This window comes from Molothrus aeneus, chromosome 5 (assembly GCF_037042795.1).
Source record: "Molothrus aeneus isolate 106 chromosome 5, BPBGC_Maene_1.0, whole genome shotgun sequence".
Taxonomy (NCBI): Eukaryota; Metazoa; Chordata; class Aves; order Passeriformes; family Icteridae; genus Molothrus; species Molothrus aeneus.
Genome location: NC_089650.1, coordinates 43927868 through 43939016, shown reverse-complemented (window position 1 = coordinate 43939016; position 11149 = coordinate 43927868).

Here is an 11149-nt window from a genome sequence, read left to right as displayed (position 1 = left end):
CTAATGATCCAAGGACCTTGCCCTTGGTGTAGGTTTGAATCAGGCTGGTGTGGGAGCTCAGCAGCCCCTGGGGCTGCCCAGAGACCTTGGTGTGCTGTGGCCACCCCACTGCCTGCTCTCCTGCTGTCCCCATTCCCTCTGCCTGTCAGTCTCCACTGGCAGCACACGGCCAGCCCTGCAGTGTCCAGCAGCTGTCAGCCAGTTCTGTTAGGGCAGGTGGGCTCCTGAGAGCCTTTATTTCTGTGACTGCAGCCTGACTTGCTTTCCTGTGTGGCTGTGGTGCATGTGTGAACCTCACCACAGCTCGCTCTACCTCACACTGGATTTGCTTTGCCCCTGTGCAAGGTGGGGAGGTTCTGAAGGTTGCTCTAACACCGCAGCCTTCTCCCTGTCAGGGTACCAGTTGTGGGTTTCTCTGGGTGCAGATTGAAGGCACTTGAGACAGTAGTTCATGTTCTGACTCAGGTGTTTATTATTTCTTATCAGTAAAACAGTCTCACTGCTGTGAGTGTGGCAGCTTTTCATTAGAAGGCACAAAATGGCTAACAATCTCTTGTTACAAGACCAAACTATCCAATTAAGAAAGGACACCTGGATTATTTTCCCTTTTAACCCAATAACTGATCCCAAAGAGCCCTCAATGCAGACTTTTCTGCCCAATTACAATTCAATTACAAGATGCCACCCAAACCCATGAAGAAGAAGGAAGAAGAAGCATGAAGAAGAAACCCAGGATGACACCCTGTGCCTTCCATCTTGCTTCCATCCACAACATGCTAAAATCCCAAAACCTAAATTTCTCACCAAGTGATACACCTGCACTACTCTCTATAATCTATTTCACACTTTTGTGGATTCCAGTCTATCTTGAAGTCTAGGAAACTTTCTCCATGAGTGAGGGTCAAAGTCAGTGCTCCCCTGGGGGTCAGGGCACCCCAGAGCAGACAGAGAAATATTCCCAGTGCTCTGGGTTTCCACACTTGCTGCACTGCCTTTCTTGGAGTACTGCTTGCAGTGCTCCTAAGAGAGTTGCTCTCAGTGGGTGCATGAAGCCAGAGCTGGGGTGGGTGTGTGGCTCTCACTGCCCTCCTTGCCTCTTGCCTGGCATGGTGGCAGCTCACTCTTTCACTATGTGGCAAATGGCTGCTGGGATGAAGCTGTCTCCTGCTGGGGGCTATGCACAAGTGCAAGAGAAAATGAGAGGAAGAAAATGCTGAGGTTTCTCATAGAAATTAGGAACTAAACATGCAGCCTTTGAGGCATGGCTCAATAAATACTGTGTGAAGCTGCTCAGAGCAAGGGCTGCTTTGCATTCAGAGGTGAGGAGAGGAACATCCCGGTCTGTTATGGAAGAGCTGTACTGGTAGGAACCCTACCTGAAATGCAGCACCCAAGGAAAGTCACAGGAGATCATGTCAAGTCATGTGCTTAAGTGACAAGTAGGTACTTGGATGCTCAGGCATGTACAGCTTGTATTGCACCCTAGTTTAAAATCCAAGGAAGTAATGAGACAATGAGTCACTGAAACTTGTGTCTTAAACAGAAAAAGCCCAATCCTATCTGCACATAATTTCTGATATTATTGCAATACATTGGATATAAAATACTGCTGTCAACAGCTATTGAAAGACTCTGAACATCCTTAAACCCATTCCCTTAAGGTGCTAGTCCAGAAGATACTGTAACCAGCTGCTTGTCTTTGGTGCTTATTTCTATCCTATTTAGCCTTAGGGTAAGTCATTCAGGCCAAGACTGATTAAAGGAAAGGCCAGGCAGGACCAGGAGCTCTCTGTATGTGGGAGGATGGGCAGTAGCATGGGAGTAAGCAAGGACAGAACAACCACTGGCTGATCTCTGCATTCACTGGGAAGTCCCCTCCAAGAAGGTGGTGGCACAACACAGGTAACCTGTAGGAATGGATGAAGAAAGAACTGTTAAGACTTATGACATATGGGAAGTTGCAGTCTTGTGTGAAAACTGAGTCAGTGGTTCAACAGGATTTTGCAGGCTGCTTGGGCAAAGGCTGCCTGATGAGTGTGCACTGTTTCCTGGCTCAGCTATGAAACACTGCTAATGGCATAGGAACATATGACCAAATAATCAGCAGAGTGCATGGGCAAGGCTTCTCTGCAGAGGAGTGTCCTAACCAAGGATCTGCCTCTGAACCTCTCTCTGGCTTGATTTATAAGATGTGATGTCCCTGGTCCTGCTGTCTGCTTCATGATGGCGTTGTGACTGCATATACACTGCCTCCTACAGCCTGCCAGACCCTTGGCACTCGTGTCCTTTGCCTTGGCCCCCTTCCAGGATGCTTGCTCTTCTTCCTCTGCTGGGAGGCTACCTTGATGTCATCTTTCTGAGCTAGAATGAGTTCAGTAGCCATGTACTCAGGAAATAAGGCTGAATCAGGCACATTCTTCCTCGCCTTTTCTGGAATTTGAGTTTTGGCACCAAATTCCCAAAGTGTTGTTCTCCTGAACTGACTCTTTTGTAGACATCTGAACCACGTGAGTCACACTTTTGAATCACTCTTCTAATGATTTAAAACATCCTTCTTGCTTCTCTATAAGTAACATGAAAACCTGCTTTCCTTTTCCTTGCTTGTTGATTATTTTTTGTTGCTTGCATGCACTGCCTAGTGAGTGAGAACACTTCAATCACAGCTGCTTTTCTAACACAACTTTTTCTTCTCACTTTTGTAGGTCACACTCTCTCTGCCAGAATGAGTTTCTTTTTTTATCTCACCTGTCTGTACGTTGCATTTGGAACCAGCTTGCCTGAAATAAAGGTTTAATATAAAAGAAATTGCCTCACATTGTACTGAGAATGCAGCTGGGCTTTCATAACACCACAGACCAACAGGGTGCAGTACCACACTGCACGCTGTGCCTTGCAGACACAGCACATACATTGGCTTATTATATGGCAGAAAGTAATTTTCCAGTTACAAAACACGAAATTCACTTGGTTCTCCCCAGCTTAACAGCTATTTCTCAAGCACATGCTAGCATTCTTAGCTAAATGAATTTGAGTTGGGTATACATAAGAGTGGGCAGATGAAAAAATGGCTTCTTTTGTAAAGGCACTTACATACTTTTTACATGTTCAGTCAAAACCCTCACAGCAGCAATTACCCACAGTGTGTTTTCCTGGCTATACAGCCTCAGCAAATAGGCATGAGTCTTGACACACACATGCTGACTGCAAAGGAGATTTAAAGTGATCTCTTATAAATACTTAATACAGGGTAAATGGAGTATAAAGAAAAAGAATTGCTAAGCAGGAGAAAGAGAATGGTGTCTTACTTATGCATGGCACTTGAAGTCAGCCTGAATGCTTTTACTCTACCACAATACACTAATTTCACTCATGGCTTGCCATTTCAATCTTGCAGCTCAGCTAGTACTGCTGCCTGAAAATTAGAAGAGCTCCAACCCCATGTTTGCCATTTGCATCACAACATTCTGGGGAGCAGGGACATGGGCTGCTGTGGAATGGCATGGTTCCACTGAAAACCAGAGAAAACCTTTCTGGCAAGGCACCACTCTCTGTTTATGCTCACGCCATACCCTGCTTGGCATGGCTGGATTCTTTAGTTTTCAGTCTGGAGGTATTTTAGTTTCCCCTTGACAGTGAGAACAAAGAGCCCAGCGAGCCTGTGTGTGAGCTATCTAGAAATTAACTCCTGTGATATTTTAATTTTTTTTCCATCTTCCAGATCCTGAAAGCTAAAGTACCTATAAATCCCCTGCAAGTATATGCAGAAATACCATGTATTTGGGGGTTTCACTTTCAAGGGACCACTCTTTATTTCTGGGGCAAGCAGAGAGCCCTCCAGCAGTAGGAGCAGCAAGGCTGGCACACACTGACTGGGAGCAGAGCTCCTGTCTGCAGAGCCTGTGTGGAGGAGATCTTCCTCCACTGTGATACCAGCAGCTGGTGCATTTGGGTTGTGCACACATGCTGAAGTTCAGCCCTCCCCTGGCACAGCCCACTTGTGTCTCTGCTCACACCTGCAGAGAGCCTTGGGTAACCAGCCTGAGTGCCACAGGTACCACCACAGCCAAAGCAAGCTGCAGGGACAGAGTCCTGAGCAAACTGTCCTAAGTCAGGGCCTTCCATCCTGCTTTTGGCAGAGCCTGAAATGCATCTCCTTTGTGTGGAGGCAGTTCTAGTTAAATCACTGCTCTGCAATGAGTACTTATTGCTACTTTGAAACAACCACCAGAAACCAACGTTCCTCAGATAGTTCCTTCATTTTTAGGTTGGGCTGAGGAGATTTTTTGAAAACCTGTTAATGAGTAAGGAAAATGGTGATTCCTACTAGCATTCTCAGATATTTGCAAATAACATTATCTCCCTAAAATTGTTTTGTTCTGTTTCCTTCCTGGCTTCCGTGTGCCAGCATTGGTAACAAGCAGAAGACAAAGGATGAGGAAGTGAGAGTTCAGTTGTTCAGATACGAGATCATCCCCAAGGAGAAACAGCCTTTATTTTTGTAATCTCCTTCCTTTTCTCCTCTAACTTATCTTCAGCTTCCCATTTGTTCAGTCACAGTGCACTGCCTGAAGCAGAAAGAAGCCTTTTAGTAGAGTCACTGTTGTGTCCTTCCATCTCTTGGAGTTCCTGACCTTTCCCACCATTTTTTGCCCTACTGTTAACATAGACTACAGTCAGCAAAAATTGCTGTGGGACCATAAGAGGAAATAAAAGCACTTTAGGAAAAAAAAACCCAAACAAACAACTGTTAGGCACTTCCATATTGGCAGTATTAGGAAGTTTTTAAATAAAATTTTGTAGTGTAGGTACAGGTAGCAGTGAGCATTGTTCAGGCAGATACCAAAGGGTAAAAGGACTGGGGAGACCAAAACCTACTGGAAAAATTACCCATGGGGAGTTCTGATGATTCAAAAAGCTAAGACAAACAAAAGCCAAGCCTGTTACTCATACCTCTCTCCCCTGCTGAGCAAACCTACAGGATTTGGCAGAAATCTGCCCAAAGATGTGGGCAACACTGTGGTGTTTGTTGGAAGGAGAAGTGCCACAGAACTCTCCTGAGACAGAGATGTCAGTGACATCTTTGATGCTGAGGAAGTATTTAATTGAGGAAGATTTTCAGAATACCAAAGTAGGATTAAAAGGTTCTGAAAACCTTTTGAAAGCCTTTGTACTGTTTCTAAAAAATATTGTGCCTTTTTTCCTTCTGTGCTGTCAAACCAACCCTTCAAAAGTCACAGTCATGGAGTAGAGGTGCATTAAAATGCTACTTAAAATCTATTCTGTTTTCCGTTAACTTTTGCTTAATTTATGTCTTAGGTGCATCCATGTTATGTTTTTATGCTTTTGATCCCTAACACAGAGTGTAAAGTCACCCTCACAAAAAAGGAGATTTTAACTGCAAAAACGTGCCACATTGAGACATGAGCAGAATATTTTCAAAATTTGTTAAGGGAATGGAAGTTCCTGTTGCTTTGTCCTTTAATATAATGCATTCATGCCTACCCTTGTGTCAGCTCCCTTTTTGCCAGTGGTGAGAGGGAGGCCATCAGCAGGGCCCAGCTCACACCGTGCTTTGCTGTACCCATGCAAGCGAGTGCTTCCCCCATCCCCTGGCTTTTAACCCAGCACAAAAACAGTACCCCCAGAAAGACTCTGCCTTGCAACTTACTCATTTGTCCATAACAGTGCATTGAATTTCACAATGAGACACAGATGCTGGCAAATAGCAGTTTTAATGTGCAGTTATATTTTCTTCATTACCTGTGGGGTTTTTTTGTGCCTTGCAACCAGACACCAGCTTTTGTAAATAGGGGGCTGCCCTGGCTTGCTGTACCCCCAGCAAGCCCTGCAGCATCCTAGTTGCTGATGACAAACCACTCTGATCTCCTCTTTTTGCAGAATTCTACTCAAAACTTGTAAAAATATGATGGGGACTTTCAGGCCATCAATGGAACAGAGTGACTGCAGCAGCAATACAAATGATTAGGGAGGGTAGGCAAAAAACTGGTGAGGTACCAAAAAGTACCAAGCTGAAATATTATATCTTCTCTGCTGCTTCTTCTTCTTCTTCTTCTTCTTCTTCTTCTTCTTCTTCTTCTTCTTCTTCTTCTTCTTCTTCTTCTTCTTCTTCTTCTTCTTCTCCTCTTTGATGTAAATTTGGCTCCTGTCTAAACAGTGTCTGCAGCACTGGCATCTCCAGCCTGAAGGATTGTAATGCAGAAACAATAATTCATGAAACACTGTGCTGTATTTGCTAAATCTTGCCTGTGTCAAGGTATGTCACTCATGCTACATACTAAGTAACCTGGATAAAATGTGGAAGCAGTGTCTTGGAAAGATATTTCCATTGAAAATAAAATACATGAAACTAGGATGAGCTTGTCACAGCAGAGAGATGAATTCTGCAGTATTCTGGATTTCCTGCATGAATCATTTTGTGTGTCTGTGTGTTCCTCTTTGGATGATGATGCGGCAGAACAGAAGGAATGAGTTGCACATATTTAAAGCTAGTTTGAATTCTGCTCTGGGTTTCCATCAGCATTACAGTTTGTGCAGTTTAGTTATTCAAGTGACAGTGGTTTACATGGAGGATTAGATTTTTTTCTTTGATTTTAAGCTTTCTCAAATGGCCTGTATGGTCCAGTATAAGGTAGTATTTGTGTCAGCAGAGAAATAGACAGATTATGGTCTTTTGATTTATTCTGATGGTAATTTTAGTGGTAACGAAATGATGCTGCAGATATGAAAATCATGATCTGTTGTTTGTGACCCTGTCCATGACCAGGGTTAAAATACCTCATTTTACAAAAAAACTGGACCACCTGACAGGGCAAAACACACAGGAACTAGATTGTTAAAGATACCATAGCAGATTGTTAGATCTGTCTTGTAATTGTTCACCCAAAGGGAAAATTATTTGGAACCACCTCTCCAGACACACAGACATGTTTTAAACGAGTTATCACCGTCCCATCTTCTGAAGCTTGTACCAAGGAACAGAGATGAGACCAGCCTCTCCCTTGTTGCAGCCTGAGAAGACTTGGTTTAACACACCTAAATCTGAGCTGTCTCTGAGTCTCTGTAGTTATGATGTGTTTATTTTATTTGACTGTCTATGTGGTTTTGCTGCCAAATTCCCAGAGATCTCCATTATAGAGAGAAGTTTGCAGCAGCCTCAGTCCTGGTGCCTTGGTCAGGTTGCCTCATGCACTGCCTTGTGTGTGCAGCCTTCATCCTGAGATTCAACCTTGAACTGAGGAAGCTGATGGGGCAGTGGTCTCTGCTTGGCTATGAAGGACCATGTTCTCCTCCTCATCCTCACAAAGCTTTTCCCCAGACATGATTTTCTGTGATTGCTCTGTTGGGAAATCTTGATTTTGCACCTACCACTCATGGCAGTTGTAGTGCCTTCCACTTTCAATGCAGTTTTTAACTCCTGAAAATGTGCTACAAAATACATACTAATTCCAAAGAAAGACACTTATTTTGCTGTATAGTCTACTAAAGATGTATAGTCTTTTTTTAAACATTAGATATCTGAAAACACAAGCATCTTAGCACATAACTATGGCTGCAGACAACCAGATTGAGATGGGGCATCTTCCACTGTGCTAGCTGGGAAGTGTCAGACTCTTCTTCTGGAGAAAACAAAGGAAAGCTCAAAGCTAGACTTGGCTTTGGTACAGCCCTGGAAAAGGCCTTTTGTGCTGTGTGTGGAAAAGCCCCTGACAGGGACTGGAGAAGTTCCCAAGCTTTGGTGCTACAAGGAGGATGAGCTGATGCAGGGAGCTGCTGGGGACAGGTGGCAGCAGCAGGTGGGTCTGTCTGGGCTGGCCAGTGGCACAGTGTGATGCTCTCCAGAGGGGGAACTAGCTTAAGAAAGATTTTGATTTCCTTTTCTTTTCCTGGTGTGGATGTACAGCCTGAGACATGACAAAGTTACTTTAAACAAAACAAAAAAAAAAAAAAAAGAAAGTGCTTCCTTCTAACACTAATGTGGGCACTTGGCTGCTTGGGCTGTTACTTGAAGCATGAATGGGCAAGGTTAGGCTGTGTAACAGAGCTGTACATCGCCATGCTTTTCCAACAGTTTACCTGATCAATATTTCAGATTCAAGTTGCTGTAACTGTCTGTGGTGAATCTATTTTAGGCTTATCTATTTCAACCAGCTCAGCAAGTGTTTCAGAGCTTTCTTAGGCATTATCAAGCTGAGATCCTATTTTTTAAGGAAAAAAGGAAAAATGTCTTTCCATCTTTTTAATGAAATTAGGTCCCAATTGCTACATAGGTTTCAAAGCAAGTGCCTTCTCTTCCAGATATAGATGATGCCCTAACAATACCTCTAACACTCAAAGAAGCTGGGAACTGGCAAACCCACTGCTGCCAGCAGGGACTGAGGTTGTAAAGGGTTTGAATATGTGTGAAGATCCAAAAGCAAATGAAGTAAGAGGCCTGAACTCTGGATTCTTGAGCTACAAATGTGGGGTTTTTGTTTATTTTTTTTTTTTTTTTTGCTGGTGCTCCCATGGCTCTGCTTCCCCATGAAGCAAGAACGCAATGTTCAAAAAAAAAAAAATCTTCAAAAGAGGCAGAGGTAGACAGTGGACTCAAACCTGAAAGGGAAACATCATAGAAAAGAAGAAGCTGGCATGGAGCCTGTTTCCAACAGAAGGGTTTCACAAGCAGTCAGCCAGCCTGCCCCTTGCCTCACTTGTTTTCCTGACTTACTTCTAGCCTTGTAGAGTCTGATTTGCAAAACAGCAGTCTGCAAAAGGCTGTGCAGAGCCCCTAACTTGCATGTCTGATAGCTGTAAATGCCAGATTTTCAGGGCATTCACAGTAATTGAGGATTTAACTGAGCCCTGCTGTTGTACATGAACTTTTGAGTGCAGCCCTGGGCAGTTATCAGGGTTTTTTCTCATGTCTGGGGATCATTTTGTGTCTCCAACCATAGCAGACTGCTCAATGGGATTAGTATATGAATGATTCTTAAAAAGGACTTGTCAAGTTAGGGTTTAACCTCTACCTCCCTGTCTGTAGGCAGAGATCAGAGGTGGTATTTCTGGAATGGCCCTTTCACACCCTCTTACTGTGAGTGAAGATTTAAAGCAAGGATGTTTAGTCAGCACAAACTTCTAACAGGCCTTACCTTGGCCTTTCCCTAACACAGATATCTTTTAATGGCCATCCCAGTTTTAATATGCACAGTTTTTGTAACATGCAGGCACCATGAAACAATTGGCACAGCTTGAGGATTGTCTGCAAGGCATAATAGCATACCCAAAAGCTCTTATGTGGAGGTGACATGGTGTTTCTCTACTGAATTGCCTCATGCTAGAGATGTACTCCCATGTGTTTTGAGTTGGAAAGGTTTCCAAATTAAACTCAAAGCACATCCAGGTCAAGTCAGAAAAAAAATATTTGGCTAAAGAGCCTAAAAAATATAACCATGGTTTCACAGCTCTCCTTGCAGAATAGCACAATTATTGTAAAGTAGCAAGGATTTTTCCTCCACAGATAATGGAAGATTCATATAAGACCCCATGTGTTTCAATGACAGATAGAAATTGCTGAGGGAAGTTTAGAAATCATTCCTCATTCCCACTGGGTAACTATGGGTTTTCATTCAAATTCCTCTGCTCCTGTTGAGCAACACCTCTATTTGGAAGAGGCTATTCAGCATCTAGTTAGTAACAACTGCAGAGTATTATCCCATGTGAATGCAAATGAATGTGTATTGGAAATAGGAAAAGGTTTTCAGGATAATATCCTAAAATAATCACTGCAAGCAGACACACAGTGAGCAAAGATGGAGAACAGGTTCCACCTGATCCTGAAGGTGTGCCTGGGATTCTCACATCATAGTGCACAGTGTGTTTCCCTCTTGCCCAAAGTTTATTACCATATACCTATGGTGTATATTGCTCTACTGTCACTATATTTAAGTATTTTAGCATATTTAATTCAAAGAGCTGAAGAAATGCAGTGTAATGCTTAGAAATGCTTTTCATCCTCACAACCAGCACCACTGCCTCAGCCCTTAGGTGGACCCAAGCACGAGTGCTGGAAACTTTGGGAACAGTGGTGGGAACAGTGCTTGCCTCCCTCTCCAATTAACAGCCTTAATGACAAGTGCCTTATTGACTTCCAAGGAATTCTGGAGAACAGCTTTTGCTACAAGGGCATAGCTTTGCACTTGACCCCCACATTTAAGGGTTACACCTTCATCTTACAGTTACAAAATTTGCTCTGCAAGAAAACATTCTTGGCAAATTGTTCCAATGCAGGAAATACAATCATACTGATAAATGACTGTCCACTACAGTGGACAGGGAACTGAAGTCCAGCATCCTTCTGTAAACTGTCCAGAAAAGACCACAATGTTACCTAGGCTGCTTTTGCCCTTCTGTTTGCAGTTTTATGTAATACAACTGCATTTCTGTCTTCCTTCCCCCTGCCCCCTCAGTTTTTCACTAAAAAAAGCCAAGTGCTAACACAGAAGTTTTGGGTGGCAAACTTCTGAGGCTTGAATAAACTGCCTTTCTAATACAAAGGCACAAATATAATAAGAAATTTTCAATTCCCTTCAATTTCCCAGAAGAGTAAATGCAGCTGCTTGGCCTTGTATGCTCTTCTTAGATTGCCTGACCTGCGTTAAATTGCATTGCACTCAAGCAAGTTGGAGAGAGACTGTCTGACATGTGTCCTCAGAAAAATGAGCTGGAGCTGAGTGTTCTATGAGGCTGTTGAAGGAAAAAGAACTACCAGCAGATAATGTATGTTCTTGATTTGCTACTCTGAGTACAAATACAAATACTTGCTAAAAGCATTCTCAAACCCTCAAACTGATTTCCTGTAAGAAAACCTTTTAGAAAGTCAGAGAGCTAGAATTTATTCCCAGGGAATTAATTACAAAATATAAAAATGCTAGACACTAAGGGGAGCAGGGCTGAGGGCACAAGCTCCAAATGTCTCCTCCAGCAAGCCTACACTTGTGGTGAACCCCTACATACTCTCTCTGCATGTGTTGCCTGCAGAAACCATTGGGGTGGAGGTGGTTCAGATTCCACATCTTACCTCCTGCATGTTAGCAGATCACTGAAAAACAGTGAATATGCACGTTTAACATTCTGAAATTAATCTCCTGAA